This window comes from Chiloscyllium punctatum, chromosome 8, assembly GCF_047496795.1.
Source record: "Chiloscyllium punctatum isolate Juve2018m chromosome 8, sChiPun1.3, whole genome shotgun sequence".
NCBI classification, from domain to species: Eukaryota; Metazoa; Chordata; class Chondrichthyes; order Orectolobiformes; family Hemiscylliidae; genus Chiloscyllium; species Chiloscyllium punctatum.
In genome coordinates, this window is record NC_092746.1 from 118,992,044 (window position 1) to 119,010,174 (window position 18,131).

The 18,131-nt window shown below is 40.2% G+C and overlaps 1 protein-coding gene across 4 annotated transcripts in view; it reads right to left on the reverse strand.

Annotated features, from left to right (window-relative positions):
• nktr (natural killer cell triggering receptor) overlaps positions 1 to 18,131 on the reverse strand; it is a 234,456-nt gene that overhangs the window by 114,121 nt on the left and 102,204 nt on the right. The window lies entirely within an intron of this gene.

Sequence of the window (18,131 nt, forward strand, 5' to 3'; positions counted from 1 at the left end):
TCTGACAAAGTTTGCAGACCCTACAAAGATAGGTAGAGTGACAGGTAGCATTGAGGAGGTGAGAAGGCTACAGAAGGATTTGGAGTTTAGGAGAGTTGGCAAAGAAGTGGCAGATGGAGTACAATGTGGGAAAATGTGAGGTCACGCACTGTGGTAGGAAGAATAGAGGCATGGACTATTTTCTAAATGGGGAGAAAATTCAGAAGTCTGAAATGCAAAGAGACTTGGGAGTTCTGGTCCAGGTTTCTCTCAAGGTAACCTTGCAGGTTGAGTCAGTAGTTAGGAAGGCAAATGCAATGATGGCATTTATTTTGAGAGGACTTGAATATAAAAGCAGGGGTGTACTTCTGAGGCACTGGTCAGACCACATTTGGAGAATTGTGTGCAGTTTTGGGTTCCACATCTTAGGAAGGATGTACTGGCCATGGAGCGTGCTCAGTGGAGGTTCACGAGAATGGTCCCAGGAATGTTAGGTTTAACATATGAAGAACATTTCAGGACTCTGGGTTTATACTTGGAGTTTAGAAGGATGAGAAGGGATTGGATTGAAACATACAGAATACTAAATGGCCTTGACAAAGTAGATGTTGGGAAGATGTTTCCACTGGTAGGAGCAACTAGGACCAGAGGGCATAGACCTATAGTAAAGGGAAGACCTTTTAGACCTGAGATAAGGAGATTCTTCTTCAGCCAGAGAGTGGTGAATTTATGGAATTCATTCCTATAGAAGGCTGTGGAGACCAGGTCATTGAGTATATTTAAGACTAAGATAGATAGGTTCTTCATTATCAAGAGAATCAAAGGTTACAGGGAGAAAGCGGGAGAATAGGATTGAGAAACATATCAGGGAAGATGACCCAGAGATAGAAATGGAGAGGTCTAGGAAGGGGAGGGAGGAGTCTGAGACGGTCCAGGTAAATTTGAGGTCAGAGTTCCAGGTAAATTTGAGGTCGGGCGTCGATTCTCCTGCTCCTCGGCTGCTGCCTGGCCTGCTGTGTTTTTCCAGCACCACATTTTTCAACTGAGAAACTTATCAGCCATGATTGAATGGTGGAATGGACGTGATGGGGTGAATGGCTTAACTTCTGGTCCTATGTCTTATGGTCCAAGATCAGTGGGAGGCCAGAGGATTGGGAAGCTTTTAAAAAGCAGCGAAGGACAAATTTTTAAAAAAATGAAGGTGGAAGATGATGGAATGTGATTGTAAACTAGCTAATGGTAGAAAAGCAGATTGCATGTGTTTATTTAGATCTCAATGAGAGGGGGAAGAGCGGACATTGTAAAACAAGGCTGAAGTAGAGAGTAATAGTGAACGAAGAAATGCTGGAGAAACTGAAAAGGTATACTGCAACAGTCTTTATGGTGGAAGATACTAGCAACATACTGGAACATAGAGTGTCAAGGTGCAAAGGTGTGTGTAATAGTCCTATCACTCAGGAGAAAGTGCTAGGGAAGCTGAAAAGGTCCAAATGTGGATAAGTCACCGAGATTGGATGAACTACACCCCAGAGTCCAATAGGAGGTAACTGAGGAGATCGTGGAAGCATTGGTGGTGATCTTTCAGGAATCACTAGAGTCAGGGAATATCCCAGAGAATGAAAAATGGCCCACGTACCACCCTTGTTTAAGAAGGGAGGCAGGCAGAAAACACGAAATTATAGGCTAGTTAGCCTTACCTCAGTGATTGGTAAGATTTGAGAGGCCATTAGTAAAGATGAGATTGTGGAGTATTTGAAAGTGCATGGTAAAATAGGGCGGAATCAGCACTGCTTTGTCAAGGGGAGGTCATGCCTGACAAAGCTGTTAGAATTCTTTTAAGAGGTAATAAGCAAGCTAGAGGAGAATCAGTGGATCTATTTGAAATCTATTTGGATTTCTGGATGGCATTTGACAAGGTGCTGCACTGGAGGCAGATACCTAAGAGTCCATGGTGTTAAGGGCACGGTACAGGCATGGATAGAGGATCGGTTGACTGGCATTAGGTAGACAGGGAAATAAACGCGCACACGGACATCCACACACACCCTTATAGACACACACACTCCCACACATGCACCCTCTCACAGACTTAAGACACTCTGCACTCACAACCCCCACCCCAGACGGACATACACACACAAACAGACAAAGACCCACATGCACACATATATTTTGTGTGGTGAATTTGTACTTGCAGAGTTACATTGCACTTTGCTCAAAAACTGCATACATTCATGTAGAACTCTGAGCTCAAAAACTGCATGAATTTATGTAAAACTCTGTTATCTCACTTTTTAGATTAGAATCAATCTAAACATCAGGTCATGGACAGAGAACACAGGTGGCTAACACCTTCAATATATTGTCTAGCTATCACCATTGTTAACAGCTAACCCGAGAATGAAACTTTAAAACAAAAGGGTTTTGTGACTTACGCATGAAAAAAGTGAAACTATCACTGTATTCTAACAGATGAAAGGCTTAACAGACAATCAATTTTTCAATGTATAATTTCAGTTACATCACACTGCAAATTTTTGCTATAAATTCTGTGTTATGATCGAGCCCTCCACTACCACCTGATGAAGGAGCGTCGCTCCGAAAGCTAGTGTGCTTCCAATTAAACCTGTTGGACTATAACCTGGTGTTGTGTGATTTTTAACTTAATATTTTTGGAGGAACACTGCAGGGATTTGTGGCAAAGGTAATTACCAAGGTGAACTTTTAAAATGATATGAAAAAAAATATACTTTTTTTCCCTTCAGCCTTTCACAAGGTGAGGACACCCTGAAGCATTTATTAGCCATTTACATTTTTTTTGATGCATAACTCATGTAATCGAGGGAAACAGCCAATGCTGGTTTAGGAGTAAATATGGCAAAACGGAGGACTGCAGATGCTGGAAACCAGAGACTACATTAGAGAGGTGCTGGAAAAGCACAGCAGGTCAGACAGCATCCGAGGAGCAGAAAATCGATGTTTCGGACAAAAACGTCGATTTTCCTGCTCCTCGGATGCTGCGTGACCTGCTGTGCTTTTCCAGCACCAATTTAATCTAGACTAAGGAGTTAATATGGCCCAGTACACTAGGAGAATTTCCATCCTCATCTTCCCCAATATTATCATACTCCATTGACTAGTCTAAAAAATAAGATCCCTGTAACCGTAGGATTTCCATCTGCTTTGCCGATTTCATTATTTGTTTGTATGGACTTACTGGTACTAATTCTGTGCAATTAATTATCAAACATTCGGCTGGCAGCTACTGAGTAGCTGACACTGTCAATCAGACATTAGGTTAGGAGGTCCCTGGAAATATTTACATTAATGTTTTCATGATGTCTACCACAGGACAAAGTCTTCGATCACTGCTGCACTCCATTCTAATAATTCTATTATACTGAAATGGCTGTACACAGTACTCCATTGGAGAATATGTTAAACGAATGCAATTAAGCCTGGTGAACAGCTAGCTCTGTCTCCCAAAGGTGATCCATCAAGAAACTGCTTAATTGCCCTGATATTGCATGGCACCCATTGGCATTGAAAGTTTTCTTTTTATATACTCTGCTTGTATCCGTTTGGTAGATCAGACTGTGTACTCAAGTTACCTGACATCAGATAACGTGTTACTTAAACAGTGGAGGCACACCCTACATCTCAAGATCGTCCGCTTCACAACTTGTGTTAAGAGTTTTCTCTTTCCTTTATGGATGAGGTCCATTGAGATAGTGTTATTTTTTTACCTCATTTACTTTAGATAAATAGTATTGTAAAAGAAAGATCTACTTTAATATTCAAATAGTCTAAATTTTCATGCTCATTTTTCATAAGCTACTTACTATTATTTCTCAAGTTCATACCATACACCATCTCTGTGGGACGTAGTCATGTTGAAAATATAGCTGTTCAAACCATCCATATTGCATAATTAGGCCATATATTATCTAGATTTACATTGATGGAAATCATAAATAAATTACCAAAAATTGTGCTGTCTAGTCATTTTAGTCTACTTTCACTAATCCATCTCAATTTGTGTTGTATTGATTACTACAACATCTATTGTGTGCTGTTAAATATTCATAAGTGCTAAATAGTACCTATCTAAAATATTTCACTAATGAAGTGAGCCATTTTTCCTGGATGATTCATTGCTTTATAATGGAAGCAAATAAAATTTTAAGCCCCTGACAGGTTACATTTTCAGTAATTTGAAACATTCATAAGCCACAATTAAGAACTCTGATGATTATCAAACAAAGAATGGCAGTGTAAATGCCTTGCAGCAAACATCAAAGACCCCTCCCATCCCAGTTCTACTCACTCCCTCTCTTCCACCTTCTTGGAAGGACAGAAGATACAAAGTTTGAAAACAATTATCAACAGATTCAAGACCAACTCCTCCCCAGCTGACATCAGACTTCTGAATGGACCTCTCATATATGAGAGTCGATCTTTCTCTGCACCTTCCCTGTAGCTGTCACCCTACATTCTGCATTCCGTTCTATTATGCTGATGTACTTATATAAGGTATGATTTGTCTGGATTGGATGCAAAACAATACTTTTCACTGTGTCTTAGTACGTGACAATAATAAATCAAATCAAAATGTCAAATAATTTCTTCACAAGTTGATTTTCTGTTCCTGTTTAGGACATATTTAGAAAACATCTGCTTTTAATTTTGCAAGAAACAACTAATTTCTATATTTGAATGTGCAACAAGGAGCAAGACAGCTTCTCTCCGCAGGCAACTTCGTTAGTTAAAGGCTAAAACAGTGAGCTTTCTAATCTCCTTGGCACATACTGTCTTTAAAGAAACATGGATAGGCAATGCGATTGTTTTTGACTTACCATTTTAAGAATACATTACATACAAAATTTTATCTTGTTAGGACTCAACTGGGGTTTATTAATGCAACTGCAAAGTTCATTAAATTGCCATTATCATAATTTATCTTCTCCCTTCTCCCCTCTGCAGAGTCTTCTGATGCTTTTATTGGATAATTCCATCTTCATTAGAAACTAGAGATCCTGTGACAGCTTCCAATTTTGTTTCGTTGCTCACCTGAGCTTTTAAAGACATCAGAAAAGAATCCTTTAGCTTCACATCAGAGTTGATGCAGCTATGCCAGAAAATAGTTTTACATTAATTTGAACATCTTGAAATGGTAAAATGGGATCTTTTTAAAGAAATTGCCCTTAAAAAAATTAGATGGGTGCAAGAACAGAAAGATCTGTATGTTCAGATACATAAACTGTTGAAGGTGGTTGCGAATTCTGCAGCAGGGTAACTTGCCTCCTGACTCCCAGAATCCATCCAAATTTTACAAGTGTACAAAACAACTCTAACAACATACAAGTAATTCAATACCAAATAGGACAAAGTGGCCCGCTTGATTGACACCCCATCCACCATAAAAACATACTTCCTCTACCTACTAACAAGATGCATTGCACGTACTCACTAAGGCTCCTTCGACAGCACTTTCCAAATCCATGAACTCTATCACCTTGATAGATGTAGCAGATAAGGTCAGATTTGTTGCCCATCTATATTTGAAAAGGTGTATATGCACCTTAGCTTGTCTAAGGGTGCTCATGTAACCATTATCAATTGTTGTAAAAATCTATTTGGTTCACTAATGTCCTTTAGGATTGGAAATTTGTCAATTGGTTTGGCTTACATGTGATTCTAGACTCTCAGCAATGCAGCTGCTCTTAATTGCTTTCTGAATTTGTCCAGCAAGACATTTAGATAAGGGGCAATGGGAATGGGCAATAGGCAATAAACATTGACATTGCATGAAAGAAAATGTATGTATGTATGTAAACATCATCAGCTGCAAGTTCCCCTTCAAACACTTACCATCTTGATTGATGGATAATCAGTGTTACTGTCAAATTCCTGGAAATTCCTTCCCAAAAGCACTGTGAATATACCTATACTAGATGGATTGCTGCAGGTGGTTCACCACCTTTTAAAATATAGATGGGCAACAAATCTGACCTTACCCGCTACATCCACATTCAATGGAATAAGACTTGATTAGTGCTTAAAAGCTTACAGACTCCTTGACTTTTTACAAAGAACCACAGAGGACAAATGCAAATTAGTTCTGCTAAACCTTCATAACAATTGTTTAGGTCTAAACTACCACTTTAGGAAGGACGTTAAAATTTGGAAAGGGTAGAGATTTGTCAGAATACCAGGGTTTTTAAACTTAGAGAGATTAAGGAATATGAAATTGCTCCCTCTACCAAGAGAAGGTTAAGCACAGCTTCAATAAAGGAGCTTGAATTTAAGTGACGATGCTAAGGATATATGGAGAAACAGTTTCCACTGACAGGAGGGCTGGTAATCACAAATTCAAAATAATTATGACAAGAATCATAAAGGAGAGAATGAAATATTGATACAAAAGATTTCAGCATGTTTCTGGTGACGGGCTGGCTCGCTTTCCTAAGGACAGTGAACATTTCAAAGCAAGTTTTTTTTAAGATTAGATTACTTACAGTGTGGAAATAGGCCCTTCGGTCCAACAAGTCCACACCGACCTGCTGAAGCGCAACCCACCCAGACCCATTCCCCTACATTTACCTCTTCACCTAACACTACGGGCAATTTAGCATGGCCAATTCACCCAACCTGCACATTTTTGGATTGTGGGAGGAAACTGGAGGAAACCCACGCAGACACGGGGAGAATGTGCAAACTCCACACAGAGTCGCCTGAGGCGGGAACTGAACCTGGGTCTCTGGCGCTGTGAGGCAGCAGTGCTAACCACTGTGCCACTATGCCGCCCAATACAGTTACACAGAAAAAATATTTAAAACAATGTAGGGAAAATAATTAGGGAAACTGACCGAGGCAGATCTTGTAACGGCTTGAGCATTTGGGACGAGAAAAGATAGCAGATTCTTTACTGCAATATCAATGGAAGCTGTCAATCCCCAGTTGTCTACCAGCAAACACGTTCCATAAATCAAAGAATGCAGTAATTAGTGTAACTCAGGAGGCTCTGCCAGTCTGCTTCTCTGAGAAAGCCTGATGCTTTTGATTTAAAAGGGTTTTTTTCTGATAAGACAGATGTCTTCCCTTCAACGGGTTAATCGATTTTAAAATCATCACACATTGCTTTCAATTATTTACATGCAACCTTCCATGTCTTCCATTTTTGAGCTTGCTTCTCAATACAGGTTCTTCAAACTTGGGTAACAAGCCTGACTACTTCAACATTGATTTCCTGATCACGATTTGGAAACACTCAAGACCCAAGTTAGAAAAAGATAGAGTCTCTGGAACAATTCATCAGTTTCAAGTGGTCAGTGGTCATCAGTGGTCATGGCGTCCTCCGTGTCAGATCAAGATTTGCACTTAGTATCCAAAGTAACACTTCTGTTGCTCGTACAAGTGTCATGTGATAAAAAGACATCAGTTGTAAACTGATGAAAACATTTAACTTCTCTACATATCCCCACTCAATTTTCAATGTCATACAATATTTCCCAACAGAAAAGACGAGTACGCAGGATGCTCCTCAGCATTGCTCAGTCCAACCCCAACAACAATCCAATGATAATTTAAGTAATTTGCCAGTTTTTCTTTAACTGTAATACCTATTGAGAGCTCACTGGGATTTATAAGCAAAATATTTTTTTGCAGTACTAACTAGATTTGGTCAGGTGCCTTGGAAAGCAGTCTTTTTACTGAGGTTGTAAAATTCTACAGATGAACTGCAGCTCTTTGCTAAATTCAAAATGGGATGATGTTGGCATATTCTGGAGAATCGTCAATTCTCTTTCACATATACAAGATCTGAATTTAGTGCACTTCCAGTGAGCGCTAAATGAATGATTTTCATTTGAATAGTGAAACGGAGTTAGCTTTAGACTATGACTCATTTTTATCAACTGAATTATGTATAAATTTAAATTGAATGGCAATGATCTCAGTTGCAACCTGACATGTTTCTTGTGCATCATGGGTGTATTTTTAATTCATTCATGGGATATGGGCATCGTTGGTTGGGTCAGCATTTATTGACCATCCTTTGTGCATCTCGAGAATGCTGCTTTCTAGAACTGCTGCAGTCCACAATTCCATCAAGTAGGGAGTTCCAGGATTTTGACCCAGTTCAGTGAAGGAACAGCAAAGTATGTCCAAGTCAGGATATTGAGTTAATGTCACTATGTATGTATTGCCCTTGTCTTTCTAGATGCTAATGGTTCAAAATTTGAAAGGTGCTGCCAAAGTAGAGTTATAGAACATAGAACAATACAGCACAGTACAGGCCCTTTGGCCCTCGATGTTGTGTCGATCCAAGCCCACCTAACCTACACTAGCCCACTATCCTCCATATGCCTATCCAATGCCCGTTTAAATGCCCATAAAGAGGTAGAGTCCACCACTGCTACTGGCAGGGCATTCCATGAACTCACGACTCGCTGAGTAAAGAATCTACCCCTAACATCTGTCCTATACCTACCACCCCTTAATTTAAAGCTATGCCCCCTCATAATAGCTGACTCCATAAATGGAAAAAGGTTCTCATGGTCAACCCTATCTAAATACCTAATCATCTTGTATACCTCTATCAAGTCACCCCTAAACCTTCTTTTCTCCAACGAAAACAGCCCCAAGTGCCTCAGCCTTTCCTCATACGATCTTCCTACCATACCAGGCAACATCCTGGTAAACCTCCTCTGCACCCATTCCAGTGCCTACACATCCTTCCTATAGTATGGCGATCAAAACTGCACACAATACTCCAGATGCGGCCGCACCAGAGTCTTATACAACTGCAACATGATCTCAGGACTCCGGAACTCAATTCCTCTACCAATAAAGGCCAGTAGGCCATATGCCTTCTTCACCGCACTATTTACCTGGGTGGCAACTTTCAGAGATCTGTGTACGTGGACACCAAGATCCCTCTGCTCATCCACACTACCAAGTATCCGACCATTAGCCCAGTACCCCATCTTTTTGTTACTCATACCAAAGTGAATCACCTCACACTTACCCACATTGAACTCCATTTGCCACCTTTCTGCCCAGCTCTGCAGCTTATCTATATTCTGCTGTAACCTGACACATCCTTCCTCACTGTCAACAACTCCACCGACTTTCGTATCATCCACAAATTGCTCACACAACCTTCTAGACCCTCCTCCAGGTCATTTATAAAAATGACAAACAGCAATGGTCCCAAAACAGATCTTTGCGGAACACCGCTAGTAACTGCACTTCAAGATGAACCTTTACCATCAACTACTACCCTCTGTCTTCTTCCAGCCAGCCAATTCCTAATCCAAACCTCCAACTCACCCTCAATGCCATACCTCCGTATTTTTTGCAGTAGCCTAAGATGGGGAACCTTATCAAACGCCTTACTAAAATCCATATAGACCACATCTACCGCTTTACCCTCGTCCACCTCCTTAGTCACCTTCTCAAAGAATTCAATAAGGTTTGTGAGGAACGACCTGCCCTTCACAAAACCATGCTGACTATCCTTGATCACATTATTCCTATCCAGATGTTCATAAATCCTATCCCTTACAATTCTCTCTAAGACTTTGCCCACAACAGAAGTGAGACTCACCGGCCTATAGTTACTAGGGTTATCCCTACTCCCCTTCTTGAACAAGGGAACCACATTTGCTATCCTCCATTCTTCTGGCACTATTCCTGTAGACAACGAGGACATAAAAATCAAGGCCATTGGCTCTGCAATCTCCTCCCTTGCTTCCCAGAGAATCCTAGGATTAGTGCCATCAGGCCCAGGGGACTTATCTATTTTCACCCTTGCCAGAATTTCCAACACCTCTTCCCTACATACCTCAAAGCCATCCATTCTAATTAATTGTGACTCAGTATTCACATCGGCAACAATGTCCTGTTCCTGAGTGAATACTGACGAAAAGTATTCATTCAGTGTCTCCCCAATCTCTTCAGCCTCCACACGCAACTTCCCACTACTATCCTTGACTGGACCTATTCCTCCCCTAGTCATTCTTTTATTCCTGACATACTTATAGAAAGCCTTTGGGTTTTCCCTAATCCTACCAATTACGGACTTTTCATGTCCCCTCCTTGCTGCTCTTAGCTCTCTCTTCAGATCCTTCCTGGCTACCTTATAACTCTCAATCGCTCCAATTGAACCTTCACGCCTCATCTTTACATAGGCCGCCCTCTTCCCTTTAACAAGGGATTCCAATTCCTTATTATACCACGGCTCCCTCACACGACCCTTTCCTCCCTGCCTGACTGGTACATACTTATCAAGGACACTCAATAGTTGCTCCTTGAACAAGCTCCACATATCAATTGCGCCCTTGCCTTGAAGCCTATTTTTCCAAGCCACGCATCCTAAGTCGTGCCTCACCGCATCATAATTTCCCTGCCCCCAGCTATAACTCTTGCCCTGCAGTGCACACTTATCCCTCTCCATTACTAGAGTAAAAGTCACCGAGTTGTGGTCACTGTCCCCAAAGTGCTCACCTACCTCTAATTCTAACACCTGGCCTGGTTCGTTACCCAGAACCAAATCCAGTATGGCCTCACCTCTTGTTGGCCTGTCTACATATTGTGTCAGGAAACCCTCCTGCATACATTGGACAAACACCGACCCATCTAACAAACTCGAGCTATAGTTTTCCCAGTCAATATCAGGAAAGTTAAAGTCCCCCATAACAACCACCCTATAACTTTCACTCTTCTCCTGAATCATCCTCGCAATCCTTTCTTCTACGTCTCTAGGACTATTAGGAGGCCTGTAGAAAACTCCTAACAGGGTGACTTCACTTTTCCTATTCCGAACCTCAGCCGGCGAGTCTTCATCCATCGTCCTTTCCACCGCTGTAATACTATCTTTGACAAGCAATGCCACACCTCCCCCTCTTTTACCCCCACCTCTGACCCTACTAAAACATTTAAACCCTGGAACCTGCAACAGCCAATCTTGTCCCTGTTCTACCCATATATCCGTAATAGCCACAACATCGAATCCCAGGTACCAACCCACGCTGTGAATTTAGTGAATTTTTGTATGAAATCTGTAGATGCTACACAATGCTGGTATCACTGGCAGACATAATGATGTGCGGATGTGGTGCCAATCAGTTACGCTGCTTTGCCTTGAATGATGTCAAGCTTCTGCAGTGCTGCTGGAGCTGCACTCATCCAGGCCAGTGGGATCACACTCCAAACCCAACTTGTGCTTTGCCTCTTTACCTCCTTTAGCTCTCTTGGCCATATTTGAATCAAGGCTGTAATGAGGTCAGGAGTCAGTGGCCCTCATGAAATCCTAATTGAGCACAAGAAAGCAGGTTACTGCTGAATAAGTATTGCTTTATGTTATTGTTCATGACACTCTACTGATGATTGAATGTGAATTGATGGGACAGTAATTGTCTTATACTGTTAGTGCACAGAATATGCCCTGGCAATTTTTCATATTATCAGGTAGATTATTATTGTAGCTGTACTGGGACAACTTGGCTAGGAGCATGGCATGTCAGGAGCATGTCATGAATGTTCTCAGGGCACATAGCCTTTGCAGTATCCACCGTCTCCAGTTGTTTTATGCTCATACATAGAGGGAGGTGAATTAACTGAAGACTAGCATCTGTGACATTGGGGACATCTGGACGAAGCCGAGGTAGATCATCCACTCAGCGCTTCTGGCTGAACACTGTTGCAAATGCTTCTGACTTATCTTTCGCAGTGAAGTGCTGGGTTCCCTCATTGTTGATGATGGGATGCCTTGGGCTGATTTTTACAAGTGGATTCCATTTGATGGTACAACACACTGGATTAACAACAAGATGGCATGTAATCAATGATTCAAATTGGTGTGTGGACTGATGCCGTCAATATGACGAAATGGGATTTCAATCATGTTAGCTTGACAATGTGAAATTCCATTGACTGCTGTTTAAATATGTGCAATGGCATGGGTTTTGTGCAAAAAAGTTACATATCACTCAGCATGCTGCCAATGCATAGTTAGCACTGAAGAAACCTTACCTCAAGCGTAACTCACTCGTTTATTTGACCTAATGTAATTGCACATAACAAAATGATTAAGCGTTTGTTCTCAGGATGAGCAATGCCAGAAAAGTGTATACTTATTGCTAGCTGTCCGTTTTTTCAGTCAAAACAGTTTTTATTTTACAGTGGGCAAACTTTACAGATCAGTTTCAGCATAATTGAGACATATCCCCAGTGGCTCGAGTCAAACGTGTAATCACTCATGTACCATTTTCCAATCAATCAAGAATCCAATATTGCCCAAATGCTCAATATTGTGGAGATTCCACAGACATTTATCACAGCACTGAGATAACTTCCTAACAATGTCTCTGGGAAGCTCTCTTAGAATCATCGAGCTGTACAGCATAGAAACCGACCCTTCAGTTCAACCCCTCCATGCCAACCAGATGTCCTAACTAAATCTAGTCCTATTTGCCAGCATTTGGCCCATATCCTTCTAAACCCTTCCTATTCATATACTCACCCAGATGCCTTTTGAGTGTTGTAATTGTACCAACCTCCAAGACTTCCTCTGGCAGGTCATTTCATACACGCACCACCCTCTGTGAAAAAGTTGCCCTTTAGGTCCCTTTTATATCTTTCATCCACTGTAGTCTTCTTCCTTCTTAGAGTTTGGAAAGTTAACCAGTCAGAGGCTCTCCATTACACTTGCTCTCCTTTTAAGGACAATCTTAATCTTTATTTCTTTTAGGCCAGATTTATGAACATTTTCCTTTTCAATCAACGATCTTCTGCTTAGATTTGTCCAAAGTAACCTTACAAGTTGACTTCGAAAATCTGGGTGCGAGGCTCCACTGCTATCTTTCCAAAGCACACCAACGCATTGTATCTGATGGTAATAAGATGTGGGCTTCAATGTCAGATGTGCTCCATATTCTTCCAATTGAGGGTACAAAACAAAAAGCTTTGCACTTGAAGAGGGACTCTTTTTCTCACATCCAATCTCTTCTTTGCAACACATACTTTTTGCAATTTTCCATTTTATCAAAACTAATACCAACAGTACTCCTCAACTTTCTGGTCCAAGCTACAGATAGGAAGCCAATGTCTTCCTTACGATGGCCAATGTGCAAAATCATAAGTAAATTTCATTCTTAACTACCGCCATACAACAACTGAACTCCTTACTTAGCTCGACCTTTCTGCAAGAATACAGAACTTAAAAACCATTTTTGATGTCACTCAATGGATTTTGATTTTATATTTTCTTTTATAATCCAAAACTTGGTTGCTCCTGATTTGTTGGCCTCCGTATTTCTCAATAAAATGTTCTGGACTCATGGGTGCTGCGGCATCTCACACTATAACCAGACACAGTCATACTTAGGTTTACCACATGAGAACATGCCATCGTCAGTTAACAAAGTCTCAGAGACTCTGATCAAAAGCTTTGTTTCTGTATGCATTTGTTTGCATTAAATTTAACAGTAGCCTCAAGAAGTCATAATAATATCCAAAACATGAACCTTTAAATTAATTGGACGTGAATGTCACAGTTTGCTAATTTAAAACCTTTTTACAGCATCAGTTGCTATTAGCAACATAGCTGGATTGATTCAAAATCAATCATTAGTTTCTCTTGCCTAAAAACTCATACATTTGCATTAAAAGTTAGCTTTTTACGAGCTGGTAGCCTTTTGGCAAGGAACCTAAAACAGTATCTATGAACATTTTTACAACACCAATACATTTTGACTATTTCATCTTTATTAGCGAGTTTTGAGAAGATTTGTAGCTCAGGTTGAGGTTTTGGATGTAGGTTTGCTCGCTGAGCTGAAAGGTTCATTTCCAGACGTTTCATTACCTTACTAGGTAACAGCTTCAGTGGACTTTATGCAAAGCAATGCTGAAACTTCCTGCTTTCATCTTTATTCAGTTGGGATGAAGTGAACAATATGTTCATGCTGAGGAGTACATTTGATTTATTTATGACTTATTTTGATACAAATAATATTTCAAAGATTTCTGTTGAACTACTACAATCTTTGAAGAGTGTCACCTTCAAAACAAGTCTATGGAAACATTGACCACAAAAATAGCTTTTTATTTCTTTTTTAAAAAGTGGCTGTTGATAATATTGACGATAGGGAATAGTTATTGAATTTGGAAACACGAGTGAGTTGAACATACATAAAGATTGTTTTTGAACTCTAGGTTTAATGCCAAGAGTGTCTCTAATTATATTGATTCATCTCTCCAATTGTCTGAAATAAGTTCTCTCAATTATGCCATTATGCAGGCATCATTACTTTTGTAAGGGAGTGGGGAGGCGATTAAAATTGACTTCAATTCTTTGCAACAGTTTCATTTTTATGAAGTCAAGTGAACTTTTGATGAAATAGCCTGCTATATGAGAAGTTGAGAGCGTGGTGCTGGAGAAGCACAGCAGGTCATACAGCATCTATACAGCAGCAAAAATCAACATTTCAGGCAAAAGCTCTTAATCAGGATCAGGAATTTTGCCCAAAACATCAATTTCCCTGCTCCTTGGAAGCCGCCTGACCTGCTGTGCTTTTCCAGCACCGCACTCTCGACTCTAATCTCCAGCATCTGCAGTATTCACTTTCGCCTGCTATATAAGACGACCATAATAATGATCGAATAGAAGAGAAAAGGCCTAAAAGGAAATAAATGTCTATATTTGAAATAATTCTTCATTTTCTACACCAAATGATATACTTATGACATTTCAAGATTTTTAAAAAATTTCTATTTTTGTACCTTGTAAAAGTCTTTGAATTAAGGTTAACTTCTTGCCAGGACCCCCTGATGTGACAGATGAAACAGGTCCCATAGAAAACATGGAGCTGGAGTGAGGTTGGGGGTGATGGTTGGGGAGGATGCACACGCAAGTTGAACAACTCTGGGATACCAGCTAGGACGGGAAATGTCAAACATATAGTTGCATGCATTCCAGGACTGTGAATTCATTCACAGACCAATTGAAAGTTACAGATCCACTGCTTTATCTGCAGCAGCTGAATAATGCCTGAATTAACATAGTGAGGGGGGAAGAATGACTTCACTCCTGAGTCCAAGGTTCAATAAATACATAAATTTTTTAAAATTCCACTTTGTCTACATGCAAATGAAGGAATACTTTGAACAAAAATACTCACCTAAAATTTCCTTCTGATTTAACCTAAAAATGGTATTGATAAATTTCATCATATAAAATCACAATGGGATAAACTGTCAGCCCGAGTCACCCAAGGCAGAATGAAAACACACAGAATTACAACAACAACTTGTAGTAATAATTTTTTTGGGTATCGTAGAACATAAATATTGCTAAATAGCAATTTGAAATCAAAGCTTTTTATCTTGAACTCATCAAGACAGTAATGAAAGAAAACCAACTCTAGAAAGAAAACAATTTTTTTTCTCATAAGGGCATTTGATTGGTTTGACAATTGTAAGAACAGAAATGCTCGAGCAACAATTAACTGTCAATTTTAATAAACTGATGAAATTCAAATTAGGCACGTCAACTCTGATTGGTCAGGCATGGTCATAGGGTTGCAGCAGGGCTTAGCCATCTCTATAATATCTTTATTGAAAAAAAGTACACGTGGATGTATTCATAAATAACAAGGCTCTGTGAATGTGAAAGAATGTTGATTCCAGCACTTGCAAACAAGCATGCTAAGTGTTCGACTGAACCTTAAAATTAGTTTCCCTTAGTGCAATCAGGATTATTTAGTACATGATGTCCAACAACAGCATCATATCTAATATCAGACACCATGTTCCAAGATTTGCAAGCACAGAGCTGGTTGAGCATGGTCAACACAACACAGTCATAATGACATGTTGTATTCACTTTATAGCAGTGTTCCAAATCCAAGTGCACAATGAGCCTCTGAAAGAGACATCGTTCTTGGGGCTAAAAGGATCATAGATAATAGGAAGAAAGGAGAACAGAGTACTAATTTAATGTTCAGCCATGATCATATTTAACAGCAGAGTAAGCTTGAAATCCTGCTCTCATTTTCCACCTCTCTATGTAATAGGAGATATTACAGATCCTTGCTTGAAAGAAGGGAATGCAAAATATAGTACCTATGAGAATGTTTGTTCTTTACACAAATCTTCTGATATAAGTCTATAAATAATACTAAAAATACCAGCCCTGGGATTCTGATGACTCAGTAAGTATAAAGAGACTGGTCAGTGCAGTACATAGCCACAGTAACCACAAGGTCCTAGGTTCAATCTTCAATCTGAGTGATTAGATCTAAATCAGGACATTATTACAATTGTTGTCTTTTGGACTGAAGTGCAGTAAAAGTATATTCAATTATAATTTTCCAAAGAGACTGAGATAAATACTTAAAGGGGGAAAACTTAGTACTGCTGCCTCACAGTGCAAGGGAACCGGGTTTGATTCCAGCCTTGGGTGACTGTCTGTTCGGAGTCTGCATGTTCTCTCTATGTCTGTGTGCATTTCTGCCGGGTGCTCCGGTTTCCTCTCTGTGTGCAAGTTCGTGGACTGGCCGTGCTAAATTGCCCCATAGTATCCAAGGATGTCCAGGCTAGGTGAATTAGCCATGGTAATTGTGCGGTTACAGCATGAAGGTGGTGTGGCTGGGTTAGAGGGTCCTGATGAAGGGCTTTTGCCCGAAACGTCGATTTTGAAGCTACTTGGATGCTGCCTGAACTGCTGTGCTCTTCCAGCACCACTAATCCAGAATAGAGGGTCAGTGCAGACCTGAAGAACCAAATGGTCACTATCTGCATTGCAGAGATTCAATGATTCTATGAACAAGAAAGAAAGGAGTATTTGAGTAGCTCTTTTTAAAAAAAAACTGGTTCAGGTAAAATGGGTCAACTAACTTCCTGCACTGCTGCTCGATTTGATGACAAATCCTCGGAGTTCCACTGCAGCACTGAGGGAAGGAAACCCATCAAGGCAAGATTTCTGCTCACTGGAGAGTTGTACTGAATAAGAAAAGATCAAGGCTTGTCCATGGGGGGACAGATATAGACTGTTGGCAGCTATTGGTTTCAGTCAATGAATGAATACAAGGTAGAGCAAAATTTCTGGTGAGCTTAGAGCTGTAACCATTGCCATTCAGGGAGGATACAGAGAAAAATGCTGCAAGTACTGCACAAATAATGCACGGGTAGAGCTATTCACATGACCGTCCAAAGCTAATCCTCGACATTCCAATGGTTTACAAACAACTGGGGGAAGGCAACTGTGCTCCCTGCAGTTATAAGGCAGCCTTCCAATACAATCCTGTAGCATTTTTCAAATGAAAATTTGGAGCAAAGATTCATTTTCTGAAACAAGCACATTTCGGATTCCAGCTTTGCCTCATATATGTTCATAAATCAGGACTAGATTTGACATCACAATTTTTGCCATGATTATATTTCTGCTTTCTTCCTTTCCTCAGGGGAGCATCTGGTTAACAAAGTCATTGGAATAAAAATGTGATTCAGGACTGAAGTAGCAGTACCTTCAGCTCACAACAGAAATTAAAACAGCCTGGTTTTGAATTGCTGCAGTTTTATTGGAACGGTAGGCAAAGTCAGTTCATAAGCCCTTCCCTTGCCTATCGGTTACTTCTGCGTTCACCTGACGTTCAGTTGCAGGTTTGTGAAGGTATCAGGAGTTGACAGCTCCAGATTCAGTGATGATACTGGGGGATGGGACATGCAGGAGGAAGGAATCATCATCATCATCATCATCATCATATGTTAAAGACCAGGATCCACATTCTTAACAATGGAATATTAAAGATAACTACCATTCTCTAAAACAGAAGGAATACAAGTGGTTAAATAATTGCACACTCGACTGTTAAAGTTAATACAAACATTCAACAAAAACTAAATATGCTTTGATATATTCACTGGTGCGGGGAGACGAGAGGTGGGAAGAGAGAGCGAGAGGTGGGCTTCAACAAACTACCCTCAGGGTATAAATAAATATAGCTTTCAATTCAAGTATCAACCCAAGTGTCAACAGAAATTTATAAAGTATTTAACACAACAGCATCATAACAAGAAATAATGCAAGGATCATTCGCAGAATTTTTATACCAAAAAAATAATGTTCCACAGATAATGCTACGTTCATC